Raw genomic sequence first — 19,724 nt, 5'->3', positions numbered from 1 at the left:
TAGGGCATCTCTAATCGCAAGCCAGCACAAAGAATTAAAAGCGTTTTTAATGTCCAGAGCGACACCAATAATCTTTTGTTTCCTATCAAAGCAGGTTTTTATGAAATTCCTGAGATCTACTAATGCGTGAATCGTCGATTTCCTCTTTCTAAAGCCATACTGGCTCCTGACTAACCTGAAATTGTTTGCAACCCATGATTCGATCCTACCAGCTATTACTCGCTCAAAGAGTTTGCCTACCTCGCTAATAAGCGAGATAGGTCTATACTTCTTATCATCCAGGTTAGAACCTTTCGGGAGCAAAACGATCTTGGCCATTTTCCAGGAAGTAGGAAATTTAAGTTCTCTAAGGGGGAGGGAGAAGAAGATCGCCAACTCGTCTCCCCTACCCAGAGCCAACAGTTTCACTAATTTCCCAGGAATCCCATCTGGACCCGGGGCCTTACCTACCCTAATGCACTTGGCATGTTTAATTAATTCTTCTTTGGTTAAACGTAGTTCCTCCGCAGCCTCTCCCCTAATCTGCTCTAGAGTGCTCTCCTCGATTTCTGGGATCTCCGCTCCTGACGGAAACAGCTCTTTAATTATTTCAATCTCCTCAGCGCGAGGGATGGGTGGACCCATCCTTTTGAATTTCTTAAAAATAATTTTGTATGCTAACCCCCACACATCTCTATCCAGATCCTTTATAAGTTCTCTCCAGCACCTCAATTTCTTATTCTTAATAATTTTCCTTAATTCTTTCTTCCTTTTATTATATAGGACCAACGCGTTTTGAAAGCTGATAGGATCCGATTCCCTCTTTCTTTTACGTTTGCAAAGGTATCGCGCTGCTTTATTACATCTTTTCCAGATTTCGCTAACCTCCTTATCCCACCAGTATGCATGCGTTTTCCTCTTATTGGATCCCGTATGTCTCCTCTTAAAAATCTTGTCACAGGTCCTAAAGAAAATTTTGCTAATTTCCCCCTCCATGTTACCTCACGATGCCCCATCCCCCAACCGTTGTTTCATTTCTACAAGCTGCTTGGAAAATTCCTCTAATATTTTATTCTTTTTCTTTTTTAGGTCCTTTAGGATCCAGCCAGGGAAGCCAGATATAAATCTCCCGGAATCAACAACAGCTTTGGAATTCTCCCGGATCCTGAAGGAGATATATCTATGGTCGCTGAGAGTCTCCTCCTCGACTACACGCCAGCCTGTAATCTGACTCGCGAGTACCCCAGCAATTAATGTGATGTCAACCGTGGAGGAACCTCTTCCTCCTTCAAAGGTAAGTTCTCCGGGTTTATTGGCACAGATGAAATTATTTATGTCCATCCATACTTCAATGCTCTTCCCTCTAGGATCAACCCTATCTCTCTTTTTTCTTGCCTCACTCCCCCATCTTAACGAGAAAGCATTGAAATCACCCGCCAATATTATTTTATTGTTCCCTGAGCTTTTCTCTAACCTCTTTATTGCAAGTGTTATTTCCTGCCAGCGATTTTCAAATTCTGAGAGAGTAACATTTGGGGAAATATATGCTGAAATAATGTTCAGACCCCCATATCTACCAACAACGTAGGAGGTGCCTGCTTCCACTATGTTAAAACTATAATCCAATTTGCTACCCAGTAAAGCTGCTCCCCTATCCATACTCCAATAAACAAGAGAGTTGCCTAAATTCTTGGGGGGTTCGCTAATAATTGCCAAGTGAATATCTTCCCTCATAATCTTTGCTTTTAGCAGGTCGAACGCGATTGGGGACCTATTCAGGTTAACCTGGATTATGTCTACGTAACTAACCATTGTAAGAAAGACGAGATGTACAGATGTCAGAAGTAAATTTATTAATCGACAGAATAACTTATATCTCTAGGTAAGTAAAAATTAAGAATTAAAACTTAAAGCTAGTTAAGTAAGTAAATAAATAAATTTAAATTTAGATAGATATCCGCGATAGGTAAATTAAACTTAAGCTAAAAGTTTGTCGTGACTAAGGGAAGTACCGTCTGTAGTAAAAACTGTCTAAGAAGAAAGGTATTCGCTGTACTTAGTTCCTAGTTTCTACTTGCTCTAGTATCCGACTGTACGTCTTTGTCAGATTGTTCAATATCTACATCCCCGGCTTTCGCCAGTTCGTCCAATGCCAGTAACACTTTCCTGACCCTGTCCCGCTCATGCTCGTGACTGTCTAACTCACCCGCCTCCTGCGATTTCTCCGATTTTCCATCGATTCCACCCTTAGCTCCTTCTCCATCCTCACCCTTCCTCACGGCGTATTTATCCCTGGCACTCTGCTCCTGCGCACGAGGAACAAGCATCCTGTCTCCTGTCCTTACAGTCCTTTTGTTCTCCTCCTCTTCGAGCCTTCTTCTACACTCCGCAGATCCATGCCCGTTCCCACCGCAGGACCAACACCTCACTAAAATTTTTGAATATCTATAGACATTGCATATAGACCACCCTATCTTTATATTTTTTCTTGTGATTAACTCCTCTGCCGATGTTCGAGAATCCAAACAAAGAGATAGCGCAAACCGTTAGAACCGCGAAAAATACACTTTTTCTAGGCACCGTTTCACAACAGCAGCAAAAGTCGTTGGCGGTGTCTTGTTTTTCTAGCCTAGCTGTTGTCGCGACTCCAACCGTCAAACCGACGCACGGCAACAGCTAGGCCAATCAGGCGACCCGCGGAACTCCACGCTTTGTTTGGATCCTCGAACTGCCGCAATGGAGAAAAATTGAATGCTCCAATCGCGGAATACCGGCGAGTACATATAAGAGCGTGAGACCCTTGGGCGTTCTACTGATTTACGAAGACTCACGTTAACATAATCACGAACCAGCATCTCTGCGAGATTTAATCCCGTTCAAAGTGACTTAGCTAAGCGCGACTGCGTCGCCCAATAAAAGACAATTCATTTCATTTCGAATTATATATATATATATTTTTTATGTGTCGTTTAATAAAGAGTACAGTTAAGTTTTCGTCGTGCAATCGTGAGTGTACAAAGTCATACGTGAATCTAACTTTTAAATAAACTTTGTTAATTGTCCATTTGCACTTTTCTTGCATCCAAAAACCAATCCCACGTTATCTAGCTCAGCGCTGAGCTTTCCGGCAATTCGACTACACTACATCTACGTCGAAACAGCCGATTCACAGGGAAGTTTCGCCAGAATTGTTTGGAAGCCCTCGATCTCCCTCACAGTCCTAACAATCTCTATTTCCTGGGGCCCCGTGTTCTTATTATGTGATAAATTTCCAACCAGGGCCTCCTTAATTTCCTCCACACTCAGGGAAGGGTCAATCCTCCTGATTTTAACTCCTTCCTTCGGTACCAGTTTGGCTACCTTTGCCCTATCCCCAACTTTCTCTTTAATAATATCTATCCATCCCTCTACTTGCTCCTCCTGCTCAATCTCGATTACGATACCCCCCCCCCCCCCCCCTCTAGCTATCCTCATAGCCTTGACAGTAATTTTATCTGGTGTACCAATGTCTTTTTTAAATTTACTAACGTCCTTAATACCCTCGCTATCCATGTATTTAACATATATGGCTTTATTTCTATGTTTTCTAATATTGGTCTTGTCCTCCTTAGATTTTTTCTTAGCCGCATCCCCATTACCTCTATCCTTTACTTCCCATCTGTTAATTTCCATGCCCATTGATCTCCTATCACCTTGTATGTCATTAGACCTTCTTTCTACTCCTTGTACGTCGTTATAAATATGCTTATTATCTCTGACCCTTCTATCCGTTCCCTTAACCACCTCACTCCAATTCCTTACTACACCTGCATCCCCCTGCATGTCAGTCTGTGTACCTACAGATCTGACCTCTCTTTTCCTATCTTTATTCCTCGTAACAAGTGTCCACCTCTCTTGATGAGAGATGTACTGACTTCTTCCCCTCCTATCCCTATCATCCGAAACCTCAAACCCCCTCTCTTGAGACTCTGTAAATCAGGTTGAGGGTTACCTAATACCGGAATAATACCTGAATCAGAAATATCAGCCTCCCGATTAATGTGTCGGGACTCCTCCTTACCGTTCCTTAAGCAATCCCTACTAAGGTGTCCTTTACTCCCACATATATAACAGACTCCCTTATCGAGCTTACATGCCCAGGCTAGGTGGGACCTGGCTGCACATTTGAAACAACGTCTGTTGTCTGTATATTCAGAAATCTTGTCCAAGGTCCAACCCAACTTTATCTTACCTGCCCGTAAAAGCTCCTCTGCAACATCCGCAGGAAACTCAATGGTGCCAGGGTGGCACAAGTCGGATCTCCCACCTCCTCGTGGTGGCCGCTGGGATAGAGGACCTCGATGCCCTTCGGTACGCCGGCTTCGGTCGAGTAACCAAGGGTGAGGGCCTCTACGCAAACGGGAGAACGGCGATGTGTGAATGTGAGTGTGTATGTGTGTGAGAGTGAGATGTGCCCAATTTGCCTGCAAAGTAGGGTTTATGAAGTGCGAGGCGATACCGGCTGGGTCTTAGACCCTGGCAGGTACTACCATGCCGGAACGGCTTGGATGGAGGCCCGGAATGCAGGCAACGTTGGGCGCATGTATGGAGTGACGAATGGCGCCCGGTCAGCCCGCCATGGATATTCCCCGCGAGACTAGCCAAGGGGTGGAGTAGTAGCCCCCCGACCGGGTCTGTACGGGTTAGTGGATCCCGACCGCTGCTGGTTAAGATGGCCAAACCGTAAGTCCTACATGTTAGGCAAAGAGGCCCTGACCCAGCATGTCGGGTGAAGCTGCCCCGTGCAGATGACTGGAGCCAATCCGGGGGTTGAAGTGGTGGTGTCTGGGCGGGTGTATGGGGGATCCAGGTTGGTCGCTGGTTCCCCGTACCCGAAGCCAAGTAGGGATTATAAAATCGTGGCACGTCTAGCCTGAGGTTTGGGTTAGGCGTCGGTTCGGATCCGGCGTCGCCCATTCGATAGGGGTGACGTTAAACCTTTTGCATCAACTATGGCGCGGGCCTATCCCGTAATATTTTTTATTAGAGTCATTCGGTGCCGATAGGGTCGACCGCCTGATAAGCTGCTTCTCGGCTTCGGCATCGCGTAAATAGGGGAAAATTCACAGGGGGAAGTAGCCCTACCGCGGTAGGGCTCCCATGATGGGCGAACCCGCAGATATCCAACCAACATAAATATGGCTAATTCAAAAACAAATTTACAATCGATGATAAGGGTGGATGGGAGGGAGGCGGATGAGCAGGGGTGCTCTCCACGAAGATCTGAAGAGGAGTCCCGGGAGTGCGGCGGGGGTAATGTCGCCCGTTATCCCGACTCCTTCACTCCCGTTGTAACGGGGAATGAGGCGCGGGGCAACAGAGGGGGGGACTTACCGTGTCCCCCTGTTCCTGCCGGCAACTGCGGTGGGTCGTGGGAGGCACCTGGGAGCGACGGGGCTGGCGGGTCGCGCCAACCCGTTTCGGATACCATGGGTGCAGGGCCGTGTGACGCGGGGGAGGGATCGGCGCACGATCGCGGCGGAAGAGGCAATCGGAGCCTCTCCGCGTCTGCGTGTGTTGCGGCGCAGAGCGGTAACGGGGGAGAAGTGGGTGGCCTCCCTGTTAGCGGTACCGCGCGCATGGGTAGGTTAAAAACGCCTTATGTTAGGTTGGCGCGGGTTAATCGTTCGCGGTCAGGACAAAAGCGCCGCCTTTCGGGTCGTATGGACGATAGCGGAAACGAGTCTGATACGTCGGTGCAGACAGTCGCGTCGATGGACCGGCTGAGGTCTCGTGGTCGTGGCAAGCCCCAAACTATGGGCGAGTATATCGACTTGGCCGAAGCTAAGCGGCAGCTTTGGGAGCTACAGCAGCGCGAGCGGGAACTTGCGGCGCAATGCAGTGTGTTTGACCCGACGGTTGAGCCTGCACGCCCGAGCAGATCTAGTCTGCCCTTAGACGAGGTGGATGATTTGGTCAGAGCGATGTCCGATCGATCTGACGCGGACATTATGGCGGAAGTTCTAGAGAACTGTAAGGAGCTGGATAAGGTTGCGAGAGTTACTCGCAACCTTAAGGGAGTTTATGTCAGAGCGATTCGGCAGAGTAATCGCTTCTTACAGGCGGCGGTCGTGCATGCTTATAGGCGTGCCCCGACAGTGGCGAGCGCTCCGCAGCTGGAGAAGGAGTTGGTTGAACTCCAACGTCAGCTGCATGAGCGCGACGCTGTAATTGAGCGCATGACGAGGGAGATGGAAAACTTGGGGAGGCAGGTACGGGCACTGAACGCAGCCAGGGTGGCTGAGGTGCCTACAACAGGGGTCAAACGGCCGTCACGGCCCATTTCCCCATCCCCATCCCCATCCCCATTCCCAAATGTCACCTCGAACACGGTGATCGAGGACACTTTGCCGCGTCCCGTTGAAGACGCGGTGATAGAGGTGTCCCCACCTGAGGAGCGTGGGATGGTTGTTCCTGACGCGGCGGTGGCATCAACCGGCACAGGGGGAGCGAAGAGACCTCGTGTGTTATCACCCGAGCGAGCGGTGCCGCTGGAGCTGTCGATAGCGGAAACCATCGCCAAAGTGGTGGAAACAAAGATGCAGGAGCTGCAAGACAAAATGTTTCCCGCCGTCGCTATAAGACCGGCGTTGCGGGGAGCAGGACGTTCTGGTGGTGCAGGGTGCGTCCCTGGTATTTCTACAGCGGGTGCAGGAGCTGTGATGTCCGCACCGGCTGGGGAAACGAGGAAGAGGAAGAAGAGGAAAAGGAAGAAGGCAGCTGCGACTGGAGCAGCTGTTCAAGCTGCCTACGCGGGGTCAGGTAACCCTGCAGAGGTGATGCCCGGCGGGTCGCAGCCGACAGCTGCTAGTACCACAGCAGCGGAAATGTGGTCGACCGTAGTTAGTCGGAAGACCGCAAGGAAAGAGCGGAAGGAAACAGCGACAGCAGCAGTACGGCTACAGCAGAAAGTGGTCCAGGGCAAGGATGTTGCCGGGAAGAAGAAGGTGGACGGATCTAAGCATCGAGTCCGTCCTGCTCGGCCGCCGAAAACGGCGGCGGTCACAATCACAATGACGACCACTGCGAAGAGATCGTATGCGGAGGTCATGCAGCAGGCCAATGACAAGGTGAAGCTGTCGGAGAATGGCATCGGCACAGTTCGATATAGAACGGCCGTAACGGGTGGTATAATCCTAGAGGTTCCAGGTGAAGGCGGCGCTGCCAAAGCTGAGTCGCTGGCAGGCCGCCTGAAGGAGATATTCGATAGGACGGAGGTCCGGGTTGCCAGGCCGGTCAAACGTGGAGAATTCCGTGTATTCGGTCTGGACGACTCGGTAACACCCAGGGAGGTTGCTGAATCTGTTGCGGCGGCAGGTGGCTGTGCTGCAGATGAAGTAAAGGTCGGTGAAGTCCGAAAATCGCCGATGGGATCAGGGACAGCGTGGGTCCAGTGCCCACTTGCGTCGCTGAACAAAGTGGTCAACGCTGGGAGGATAAGGGTGGGCTGGGTATCGGCCAGGGTTCAGGCCCTACCAGCCCGCCCGCTGCAGTGCTTCCGCTGCCTGGAAGTTGGTCATGTCAGGCAACGGTGCACTGCGGAGGTGGACCGGTCGGACCGCTGCTATAAGTGCGGCGTGACCGGCCACCGCGCGAGCCTGTGCACGGCGGCCCCCAAGTGTCCGCTTTGTACGGACCTTGGGCGGCCCGCCGATCATAGGCTCGGCACGAAGGCTTGCGCCCCATCCTCCCGGCGTAGGGTGAGGAAGAGGGTGGCAACGAAGACACGACAGAAGGCACCGATCGAGACACCAGCAGCAGCAGTGGAAGCGGAAGCCAACGTTGAGGGACTGAAGGCCGCGGAGGCGGCAATGGACGTGGCACCGTGATGGGGCCCGTGGGCCCCATACTGCAGGTCAACCTCAACCACTCGGCCCGGGCACAGGACCTGTTTGTCCACACCCTGGCCGAGTGGGGTGTGGGATTGGCAGTCGCCTCGGAGCCCTACAGAGTCCTCGACCGTCCTAACTGGTTCGGGGACGATGAGGGCTCCGTGGCGATCGTGTGGAATATGCAGCCCGGATCCTCGTACTGCGAGATAGTGGCTCGTGGTCGGGGATTCGTGGCTGTCCACTGGGACGGAACTGCGGTGGTGGGCGTGTATGCCCCGCCTCGACTTACCCTTGCGTTATTTGAGGACCTACTGGATGGGGTAGGGAGATGTGTCTCGAGTCTCCTGCCCCGTCCGGTGCTCGTGCTGGGAGATTTTAACTCCAAGGCCCATGCCTGGGGGTCCCCCAGCACAGACGCGAGGGGCGAGGCGGTGCTAGACTGGGCTGCGACGTACGGGCTCCGGTTACTTAACCGGGGTACCGTCAGCACGTGTGTGCGTCCGCAGGGGGAATCTATCGTCGACCTTTCATGGGCGACCCCCCCTGCGGTACGCCGCGTGCTTGGCTGGAAGGTGGCGGAGGAGGTGGAAACCCTGAGTGACCACTTGTATATCCGGCTGGATATCTCTTCTGCCACGGGCCGTCGCGCACAGAACGCGCCACCGCGGAGATGGGCGCTTAAACGCATGGACGAGGACGCACTGATGGCTGCGTCCTTCGCTGCAGCTTGGCCGGAGGGACCGGCCGGGCCAGTCGTGAATGTGACAGCGGAAGCCGAATGGTTCCGGGGAGCCATGGAGATGGTGTGTGACGCTGCCATGCCCCGGGCCAAAGGCTTCCGAAGGCGGGCCGCCTACTGGTGGACGGGCGACATCGCGCGGCAGCGCGGTGAGTGTCGTGGCGCCCGTCGCCGGTGGCAGCGGGTCCGCCGATGCAGAACCCGCGACGCAGCGAGGGAGGAAGTGTTGTATGGGACGTATCGCACGTTAGCGACGTCCCTGCAGCAGGCCATCAGGGACGCCAAGTCCCAGGCTTTCGAGGATTTCCTCGGTACGTTGGCTGAAGATCCGTGGGGGCGCCCATACAAAATGGTCATGGGAAAACTCAGACCATGGGCGCCACCAATCACGGAGAGCATGGACCCCCAGTTCTTGGCGGAGGTGGTGGACACCCTTTTTCCTCGGGCTGAGGAGACACCACCACCCGCTACATCGGACCAAATCATCTGGTCCGACGACATGGGGGTCACCGAGGAGGAAATGGCCGCGGCAATCCGCAAAAGGCGGCCCGGAACACAGCTCCGGGCCCCGATGGTATCCCCAGTCGTGCCTGGGCGATGGCGCTCCGCGTCCTCGCTCCTCGACTCAGGCGGCTCTTCGATGGCTACCTGAGGTCGGGGAGGTTTCCGTCCCACTGGAAGGTGGGGCGGATGGTTCTCCTACGCAAAGAGGGGAAACCCGCAAGCTCCCCTTCCGCGTACCGGCCGATTGTGCTTTTGGATGAGGTTGGGAAGCTGTTTGAAAGGATCATAGCTTCCCGCCTCTCTAAGCACATGGCCTGGGTCGGCCCCGATCTGGCCGAGAGCCAGTTTGGGTTCCGCGAAGGACGCAGCACCGTTGACGCGTTAAGTCGTGTCCGGACCTTCGTGGAATCGGCCCTCTCCCAGGGTGGGGTGGCACTTGGTATCTCACTAGATATCAAGAATGCCTTCAACACCCTGCCTTGGGGGAGGATTAGGGAGGCACTCGAATACCACGGGGTGCCTCCCTATCTCAAGGCCACAATCGGAGACTATCTGAAGGATAGATGGATCGAGTACCCCTGGGATGTGGGGTACGACGCGGCGTTGCGGGTTCCCCTACCTCCCGGGGTGAGGGTGACCTGCTTTGCGGACGACACGCACATTCTCGCCACCGGGAGGGAATGGACGGAGACCATCCGCCTTGCTGAAATAGGGGTGGCAGCGGTCGCTGCAGAGATCGGACGGCTGGGGTTAAGCTTGTCGGTCGGCAAAACCGAAGCGATGTGGTTTTGCCGCCGACGGGGCGAGGCCCCGCCCCAGTCGTTCGTCCGAATAGGTGGGCAAAATGTCCAGATTGGAGACGGGGTCTCCAACTGGACAGCCACTGGCGCTTTGAGGAGCATTTCAAGCAACTGGCCCCCCGGTTGGAGAGGACAGCGGCAGCGTTGGGCCGCATCCTCCCCAACCTGGGTGGGCCAGATGAGAAGGTTCGCCGCCTGTATTCAGGAGTCGTGCGGTCGATGGCCCTGTATGGGTCACCCGTATGGGCAGGGGATTTGTTGGCCTCCCGGCGTAGTAAGCAATTACTACAAAGAGTACAGCGCCGGGTGGCCATTGCTGTCATACGGGGGTACCGCACGGTCTCCTATGCGGCGGCGATGACTCTGGCCGGGTTTATCCCTTACCACTTGCTGGCTGAGGGGGACGCTGATGTGTACTGGCGTCTCCATCAGCAGCAGGGGGTACCCCGGCTGGAGTCAGAGGCGCAAGCCCTTAAGTGTCAGGCCCGACGGTTTGCGCTGACGAAGTGGCGCTGCGAGATAATATCTAGTGGCGCCGCTCGTCAGCGCGCAGTCGGGGCGGTTCTGCCCGTTTTACGGGAGTGGCGGGACCGCGGTCACGGAAGGCTCACTTTTCGGATGACACAGGTGCTCACCGGACACGGGTGTTTCGGTGAGTTCCTGTGCCGAATCGGACGGGAGGCAACGACACGCTGCCACCATTGCGACGAGGCAGTAGACTCGGCCCAGCACACGCTCGAACATTGTCCGGCGTGGGCTGGGCCGAGAGTGGGCCTACGATGCCACGTGGGGTGGGACCTCTCGCTGGCGAGTGTGATCAGGGAGATCATCGCCAGCGAGAGGTCATGGAATGAGTTCGCCTCCTTCTGCGAACGGGTTATGTTGCAGAAGGAGGCCGCGGAACGGGATCGCGATCCCGGCCGCAGAGGCACAGGGGGGCGGGCGGCGGCTTGGAGACGTAACTCCGGCCGTCGCGGCTAGGACTGTCCCCCTACGGGAAGGGGGTGGGTGTCCGTCCGGTCTCTAAGGCATTGCACTTGGACCGGCGGCACCCACCCAAATAGAGATGACGGCCCAGCCGGGTTCACTCTGTGAGTGTTCCCTTGCAGCAGGGCCGTCCGGGCCGCAGGCGTCCGAGTTGGGGGACTCGGCGCCCTTGCACGCGGCCCTGGATGGGCCGGCAGCGGTAGTGGTCGCTGGTGTCGGCAGTGGGATGTTTTATGGGGAGGTCCTTCTGGCCTCCCCGGGATAGTGCTGGCAGGAGGGGGAGGACACGAAGGCAGAGTAGTTCAGCTTGGTCCCGGTCCTCCCCGAAGATGTCAGGGAATGGCCACCGCGGGGTTTTTAGTCAGTAGGAATCTGACATATCCCTGCGCCCCTTCCCCGGGGGGTGCGGGGAACCTATGCAAGGTTTTCCCCGCGAGAAAAAAAAGAAAAAAAAAAGGTAGGTTAGGTTAGGTAGGTTAGGTTTGGCGGACGAACTGGTGCCGGGGTGGCACATGTCGGATCTCCCACCTCCACGTGGTGTTCGCTGGGATAGAGGAACTGCGCCTTCGGTAGTCGATCACTTCCGTGGCTGGCTACCCAAGGCCGAGGGCCTCTATGCTAACGGGAGAACGGCGGGTCCCCAGTGGGGGGCCTATGCTCACACCGTAAGCCTGTGGTCATGTTTCGCAGGAACGGGGGGGTTTGCCTTAACCGGCTGGCCCCGCGAGGAGTGAACCTCTATAAAAAACCCGCTGTGTGGTCGCGGGGCGGAATACGGCCACGGTATCCCCTGCCTGCGGTATGAGTCCGCATAAAAGGGGGTCGTTCCCGAAGTAGGTCCGATGATGCGTCGAGGCTATGCCGGCGGGGTCTTCGGACCCTGGCAGGTACTACCATGCCGGACAGGCTCGCACGGAGGATCGAAAAGGGGGCGATTGGGGTTCGTGGGGTCGTCCCAAACTAAGGTGTGCAGGCAACCGTGCCGAGAGTTGCGTGGCTGCCGGGACGTTAAACTGTGCAGTCTCTAACGGTTCCCTCGGGGGCACCTGCCGATCCCCCCGAGTAGCTAGGCTTCCCCGGGTATGGCGGCTCTGCCCGGGGTGACTTCATTTCCGACCATACTCGTGGGATCAGTATGGCAGACTCGAATTCTAATAAACCAAACGTTGTGGCCGGCAACTCAAAAACCGGCCAATCAAGGGAGAAGACGTTGGACAAGGAGCAGAAGAAAAAGGGGGCGGGACAACTGCAGTCCATCGTCTCGATCCCGGTCGTGAGGTGCATACACCGGCACCGGCAATCGGGCGACTGAGTCGCACTCGCGACGTTATTGATAAGATCCCCAAAGGGGACGGGTGCGGCAGGTGTATCTGCGCCGACCGCAGCGGCGACCAGTCGGCCCAATCCGAAGAAGCCGCAGAAGGGAAAAGTAGCACCCAAGAAGGTGCAAGTGCCGAAGGCGCCACAGATGGCAGCTCTCACCCTAACTATACCGAAGGGTGGGAAGATGACCTATTCCGAGGCCGTGCGGAAAGCGGTGGAGACGGTCCCCTCCACCGAAATCCAACAGATGGGGATAACCGAATTCAAGGTTAAGAAGTCGGCCACCGGGGGGATGATACTGGGAGTCCCAGTCCCCGGGGGACAGGAAAAGGTGAAGGAACTCCTCCGTCGACTGAAGCCGGCGTTCGAGGACGCGGACGTCAAGTTCCACCAGCCCACTAGGACCGTGGAGATGCGCGTCCTTGGGCTGGACGATGCGGCGACGAGTGAAGAGGTACAAAAGGCTCTGGCCGAGATCGGGAAGTGCCCACCCGACGAAATCCGTGTGGGCGACATCAAGCGGACGCCCAGGGCACTGAGAACACTTTGGTTCAAGTGCAGCCTGGAAACAGGAAAGAAGATCGAGGAAGTGGGAAAGGTCCGCGTCGGTTGGACCACGGCGAGGATAGTGGTGCTGCCCCAGCGTGCTATGCACTGCTATAAGTGCCTACATAAGGGGCACGCAGCCGCCATGTGCGACCAGGAGCAGGACAGGTCGCACATGTGTTATAAATGCGGCGAAGAAGGACACACTGCGAAGCAGTGTCCAGCAGAGAACAGCCAGTGCCCGCTCTGCCGCGACCTGGGCAGGCCGGCGAACCACCGACTGGGGGCGCGCGGGTGCGCCCCAAAACCAAGGCGCCCAGTCAAGCCGGCGAAAGAAAAGGCCAGTCGCGGCCGTCCTCGACAGGAGGACAAAAGGGTGTAGCCCTTCAGGCTATACTCTTTGGGGAGTTGTCTGGCAGACACCTAACCAGCATCCACGGCAGGTGTCTGTCAGGGCCGCAGGGGCTTCGAGCGGGGGCTCGGAGTCCCACTGAAAGCGGCCGGGGGCGATTCGGTTGCGGCGTGGTTACGTGGCCGACTGGGTGCATTAGGCACAGGGGTGGGAATCATTTCTGAATGATTTCGAGGCGCGGCGCCTAAGCGCCAGCGGGGACGGCCGAGGATGAGAGTAGACCCTAGTCGCTTCGGCCGTCCATACCGACGGGGTGGGAACCACCGAGGGGTTTTAGTGAGTAGGAATCTCACACTACCCCCGCTCCTCCCCCGAGGAGTGGGGGTGTCTATGAAGATTTCCCCTCGTAAAAAAAAAAAAAAGGTAGGTTAGGTTTTCCCCAGGGGCCGTAGGATGCCTGAGGACTCCTACGGTATGGGACCTAGCGATCCCAGGGCACCCGAGCTCGTAGTAGACCGTAAGCCTGTGGTCATGCTTCGCAGGGACGGGGGTCCTACCTTTGTTGGTCGGACCGCGAGGATGATAACCTCTATAAAAAATCCCTAGCCCCAAACTTTGGCTGCGGTGAAGAGGGCGCGCATCCTCCTCGGGCCCTTTGGGCCCCTGCGTGGGTGCGTGGCTAGTGGGAGCACTAGTCCCTAGCATGCCGACCTCCGGGGACTGGCCGCCCCCCGGTTGTATTAGGCTTACCGTGGTATGACGGCTCTGGCACGGCGGACCGCTTTTTCCGACCCGTGCGTGGGATTTGAATGGAATTTTATAAATCTAAACAAATGCATCAACTTAACGAAAAGAGGAAAGAGATGAAGAGGAAGGATATTATGGATGAGGAAACACAGGAAACGGAACAAGTAAGTAGCCTTGTACAAGAGACAGGACGAGGCGCTATGCAGGTAGGCAGCGTAGGTAACGAAGAGGTCATGCGGTTACGTGAGGAGGGATGGACACCACGGGAAGAAGAAGGAAATGGAGTAAGACAAACAGGAAGAGGAGATGATACAATGGCTGGAAAAGAGAAGGAGGGGACCGGTCATGAATGTGAATACAGTATTGCCTCGAAACAAGCAACACGCTTGGGACCGGCCAGTTGCTTATTTCGAGGGTGGTATGCTATTCGGCTTGCCTTTGTTCCCGAGCGCGCCGACGGTAGCGGTAAACTATAAAGTCATCGGTCGAGCAGCGATGTTATTCTTTAGACAAGGACAGAACATAGCATGCTTTCCCTTTTTAATAGTAGTAAAATTTCGTGAATGGAACATGTACAGTATTGCCTTGAAACAGGCAACAGTTTCGAGCCTCGAAATTAGCAACTGACCGATCCCGAGCGAGTTGCTTGTTACGAATCAATGTAGAATCAAATGAATGGATCACGCTCCAATTCCTAACTAGTCACACTTATTTTTTTACAATTATGTTAATATCAGCATACAGCTACATATGTATGTGTTGCGTTATTATTGTGTTAGTTATTTTTAATAACTAATACATCAATACTAGTTTTGTTGAAATAACAAAGATATTTGAGCTACATATGTAATGGACCGAATATTTTTATTATTCTTTTGATTTTTTTTAATCGCATGCGTTAATGTTTCGCCACAGTAGTTTTTCCCGATCTTTCTCGAAAAATCGGCATAGTTGCTAGGAGATATAGAAAGGAGGCAGGGAATATAAAATAATAAATAAAATGGAATATGAAATTCTTAGAGCATTCACTTCGTCACTTCGTTTTCTCGAAAGCACGTCGTCTTGTTGAGAGCAATTGACTACGCAGTTATAACTGTTATAAGTATTTGTTTAGCAGCATAAATTCAAGTTTCTTTTTTAACAAATATCTTTGGAAATAAAACATTAGATTTACGATGGGGTTCGTCACGGTCACGAAGGGAGCTAGCAATTTGTACACAGGAATAACATGTGGCCTGCTCGTTGCTAGCGCGTTTATGGCACGCAAATACTAGGGCTTATTTGAGAGTCCTTTTATATTTTTAAATTTACGATTTGTATGTCCAAGTTTTTTTGACGGTCTCAACAGTTAATTGCCAATGCCATAAATGTGAATTTCCGGAAAGTCATAGGACAGGACCTAGGAGACATTAGCCAGGTCACCCTTGTGGACAACCCAAGGAAGTCCTGCCTGGGGCCCACTGTCTCCTTTACCACCTCCACGCGACACACCTAACTCCGCGTGGACAGTGCTAAGGGCACACGGGGTTGGATATTGTCGTTTAAAAACGTCTCGATTGGCAAAACAAGACACCAATCAGGACAACCATCCCGTTTTCCGAGCTTTCCTCCTCAGGAACTAGTCCTGAAGGAAACAGTCTTAAACCATCTTACGAACAGCCTTCAACAGCCTACAATCACTCCTACGCGATCTATAATCAAGTGTGTTATAACAGTCGAACTTAGAATATTTTTTTTTGTCCTTCGTGATAATAATAATATTTTAAGTATTGTTGTAATTATGGCAGAAAAGCAAAATAAGAAAAAAGTTTTTCTGCCTGTGAGCAAAAAAATTAAAATTGTGGAAGAGTTAGAGCAAGGAGTGTCGGTGCAAATATTGTGCAATAAATATGCAGTTTCGCGAGACGTTATCTATCGGATTCGTCGAGAATATGGACAGCTGAAACATTTCGCAATTCGGAGAGGACATCATAAAAATCGTAGGACGTCTTCAAACGAAGACTTAGAGAACAGATTGTATACGTGGTTTCTGGAACAACGTGCTATAGGAAATCCGCTAACGGATTTGCTGTTGCAAGAAAAGGCGAACGAATTGTTCCAGGAGCACGGATCCACGTCCTTTGCCGGAAGCAGGGGCTGGTTGCACAACTTCAAGAATCGGTATGACATTAGACTGGCACGGGCACATGGCGAGCAAGCAAGTGCCGATAGTGAAAGTGCACAAGAATTCACAAAAAACTTTGCGAAGCGAGTGAAGGAAGATAATATTGACTTGTGCACAATATACAACATGGATGAAACGGGACTGCTATGGAAGGCAGTTCCATCAAAGAGTTTGATTTGTTCTGAGGAAGGAAAATTGGCAGGGAAAAAGCTGAAGAAAGATAGAGTGTCCATTGGATTGTGCGCCAATGCGAACGGAACACATAAACTGCCTCCTATATTTATCCATAAATATAAAAGTCCGCGAGCATTAAAAAATGCAAATGAACTACCAGTCTTATATACAGCACAAAAACAGGCGTGGATGAATGGTGAAATTTTTAAGAATTGGTATCACAACCACTTTAAGCCCAGTGTCAGGCAATATCAGTTAGAAAATGGAGTAGTAGGAAAAGTGATATTACTAGTTGACAATTGCTCCAGTCACAAAGACATCGAACCAGAGGAAATGTTCGAAGTTATGTACCTACCTCCCAATACCACATCTCTTATTCAACCAATGGACCAGGGTGTTATTGCTAAGTTCAAGACATTGTACCGACATCAAATTTTACGACGTATTTTGCAATACGAAAAGGGAATGGAAGAATTTTACAAATCGTTTAATATAAAAGATTGTATAGATCTAGTCAACAAATCCTGGATGGATATTACCGCAACAAATATATACAATAGCTGGAGTAAAATTATACCAAGAGATAGCAAGGACGAGGAGGAAACAATTCCAGATACTTTAAATATTTCTATTCACTCTTCTGTGAGTGAGATGATCCAATCCATAACAGGCGAAAATACTAGCTACGACGACTGCAGGCAAATCTTACAAGCTTTGGCGCAAAGCGAAGACATTAATAAAAATGATGCGGACGAAGGTATATACGAGGAAAGAGGAGAGGAAGAAGAAGAGGAAGAAGAAGAGGAAGAAGATGAAGAAAAAGAACAAGACACCGTACAAATAAAAAATGAAGACAATTCTGCAATCGAGAGAAAAAAAAAAATTAGAACTAATGCTAAGCATTATTGAAGAATTTGCAAACAATAATCAGGCAACAATAATGATGGGGCAAACTATAAAGAAAATTTTAGAAAACGAACCGCCACAAATAAAGGACGATTAATATTGGCAAGGTAAAATTAGAATTTGTCAGCTAAAAATGAAGTAAAATGAAAATAAAATTAATTTAAATCCCAACCTATTTAAAGAAGAGATCTTTGAACATGAAAATTAATTATATCCTTTTTTTTACAGATTCATTGTACTGGTGCGTCTTTCCTGCCAAACCGCCTTCCTGTGAACCGAAGATTTTCTTGTATATTTATTATATTGTATATATTGTGTATACTATTGCGTATTGTATATGTATAATTCATATAGTATTATTATATTGTATATTCTATATATTGCATTACACTTAAATAATGTTTCGTTTGATTGTTAAATAGATTTATTAAAATTATTAACTAGCCATTACAATTAAAAAAAAACAAACCAGCACTATAATTTCACAAAATATATTTTTCGTAATACTCCAAAATCGCTATGTGTTAGAGTGAGAAAACAATACATTTATTAAACTTAAATAATTTGTCCTCCATTTTTTTTAAATTTCTGTTATATAAATTAATTAAAATTATAGGTAAAAATATACCTGAACTTATTGATCATTGTCAACCATTAGATTTAAAAAAAAAAAAAACATTGATATAATATAATTTCGGAGAATATACTTTTCATAATACGACAGAATCGCTATGCATCAGAGTGAGAAAACTATACATATGTTCTGTCCTCTTTCCCCTATACTGTTCAGTCGACCGTGAAAATTTATGACTTCTTCGGTTTCGCGGACCTCTCACTCCTTCTCGGATCTCTCACTCGGCGGCGGACTTCAATCAAAGAAGTGGGGATAAAAATTTGCTAATTTCGAGGCTCGAAACTGTTGCTTGTTTCGAGGCAATACTGTACGTAGGTATAAGTAAAAGGGACAAATTAAGGTCAGACGGGAACACAGAGGTGGAGGAAGAGACGATAACACAGAAGAACGACGAGAACGGGCAAAATGAGAAGTTCAACGAGCGGACAAAGAAAGACGAACACATGCAATATAATACAGCAACCTTGAACGCGATAAAAGCTAAGGGAATTTTAAATATTGCAGGTACAATTGTGGACTTAAGCAAGGAGGTAGTTACAAGCTTTAATAGTAGCGGAAATCTGCGACGCAATATAAAATTAGAAGCAAACGAAATGGTTAGGACTATAATTGTATCACTGATAAAAGCGGAGGCAAACTTAGACGTTGAGGAAATGGATATGGTCCTACAGGCATGGATTAGAGACATGAATGTGGTTATTAATATGTTAATGTCCAGCCGTAGATTTAGCAGTGGACTCCTAAGAGATATAATGCAAAAAGTTAGGATAGGAACTAATAGGATAATGGAATGGAAGACAGGGAACTTAAATAGTAGCAGAGAGAAAAATAAGGATAAAAATTTGGAAGGCCACACAGATGAAAGGAACGAAGAGGAGGAGGACAGTTTCATTATGGTGAGAAAACGTAAAAAACCAAGAAGAGGTTTGAGTTCCTCATCCGAGGAATCCTGTGTACTAACGAGACCGTCCCCACAGCCGGCAAAAAGGAGGGCTCAGAATGAACAAACCTATAGAGATGCTGGAGAGTATAGGAAGAGACTTAGGACGGAGATAGGAAGAAAAAGTAGGGGGGGAAGGGATGTCAATATGATAACAGAGGAGGAAGATAAGGATACGAAGGGAGACAGGTTAGATACGAAAAAGGAAGGGCAGGATAAGTACATAGGAATGGTTAAGGTGGTCAGCCTACAAAACAAAACCGCGCAGGAGACGTTAAAAGAAATCAAAGGCAGAATAGAAATCGGAGGGTGTGCTGTAAACTGGATTAAAAAAACCAGAGGGAAAGAGGATTTGTTATTTTACTTAGAAAAGGGAACAGGACGTATTGGAATTTTACGACAAGGCTAGAAAGGCTGGATTTAAATGTGAAAAGATCTTAGGGAAAAGACGGAAAATATTGGTGACTAGAGTAGATCCAGATATGGTGGAAAAAGACTTAGTAGAGGACATTTTACAAGCTCATGATGAGAGTGAAGCGAGGATTATCATACTCTATAATATAAAATCGTAACGTAACGCGTAACGCGTAACGCTGTCACGCGAATCGCTACCCCCTCTACTCCACAGTCCAAGGTCCACTCACCATGTCATTTTAGAAACGTATTCGCACGAAATAGGCGCGAAGCGCCTCGGGGGGTTGGGCCGCGAAGCGGCCAGGGGGCACCGCCCCCTAGTATTCCTGAAAAAGGGAAATAATGGAAATAATATTGCATGTATAGAATTACCGATGGACAAGGCAGATACGATACTAGAGCAAGGCTGGATTAAACTTGGATGGTCGAAATGCCCAGCCAAATTGTATACGGACAATAGACGTTGTTTCAGGTGTGGCGCCCGTTTTCACCTGATTGAATCATGTTACAACAAAAACAACTTGTGTTACGGATGTAGAAAACCTGGGCACCTTGAAAAGGACTGTCCAATGAAAAATAAAAGGATTGAAGACGCTGACAGGAGGGACGACACTAGCCCTATTTCTAACGAGATAAGACGAATG

This window comes from Megachile rotundata, chromosome 3 (assembly GCF_050947335.1).
Source record: "Megachile rotundata isolate GNS110a chromosome 3, iyMegRotu1, whole genome shotgun sequence".
In the NCBI taxonomy this organism is placed as follows: Eukaryota; Metazoa; Arthropoda; class Insecta; order Hymenoptera; family Megachilidae; genus Megachile; species Megachile rotundata.
This window is presented reverse-complemented; position numbering follows the sequence as displayed.